Consider the following 1,083-nt stretch of genomic DNA (forward strand, 5'->3'; position numbering starts at 1 on the left):
ACCCCCAAAATAGTAAGGGTGTGCGTACGTGGGGTAGCATAAATAATTCAAAGTTTAACTTTAACTTTTATGCATGACTACATTTTTTTTACATTTCAAATAAATTGAATTTGGGAATATCGTAGATATGATAATTACCTAGCTATAACCAGTTAGTATACACTAATATTATATATATATATATATATATATATATATATTTCAAATTATTATCGGTAATAAATATGTTTGCAACTGCGCGCTACGGGAAAAGTGCATCTATTTGGAATAGTTTCACGATTGTAAAATGGTAAATTTAAAAGTTCTATCAAATATATCAGGTATATGTGATAAATCAAGAAGATATGTCGCAAGAACATAATTCCATCAGTATTTATGCATCACCACCAATGAGTGTGGAAATATGGATAAATTCCATCAACCTTAATGAGATGTCTCTTGTTCGAATTTTAAGAATGAAAAATTCTTGAGAAGGAGCATTTTTCATTTAAACGAATATACGATGTAAATTTGAATTAATCAGTATTGAGTGTGCGAACAAAATCCTACATTGCAGCTAAAAAAATTGAGGGCCTACGTATAAGATGTTGAAATCTCTTAATAGTGTGAGGCCTTTTGAAAAAAAATCGTGCGGGCTTGACCCAAAACGGAAAATATCGTACCATATTAAGAGTATTGTTTACCCTCGAATCCGGATAACAATTGAATTTATATGGGGTTTTAAGGATCCGTGAACTAAAAGATACAAAAGGTTTTTAGGTTGAGGAAAATAAAGATAAAGACTCAACAATTGCTGTTAAAGTAAATAATCGCAGAATATAATATTGCTTAGAACAATTGTGCTTGATGACCTACAAGAATTTAGAGAGATCCCCTTTTATACATTCTGATTAAGGGTAAAAATAAGGTAGGTAAATTGATTACATCGTGGATCCCTGTAATTACGCCTTAATGGCCTGAAGTGGTTGAGAAAATCACGTTTGGGCGAGATATCCGGCGACGCTTGGTTATCCGTTACGAGTCCGGCTTCCGACCTTGTGTGTTTCTCCATCCGGTGGTGACTCCTATCGAGCTCTGTAACGG

This window comes from Nicotiana attenuata, unplaced genomic scaffold (genome assembly GCF_001879085.1).
Source record: "Nicotiana attenuata strain UT unplaced genomic scaffold, NIATTr2, whole genome shotgun sequence".
In the NCBI taxonomy this organism is placed as follows: Eukaryota; Viridiplantae; Streptophyta; class Magnoliopsida; order Solanales; family Solanaceae; genus Nicotiana; species Nicotiana attenuata.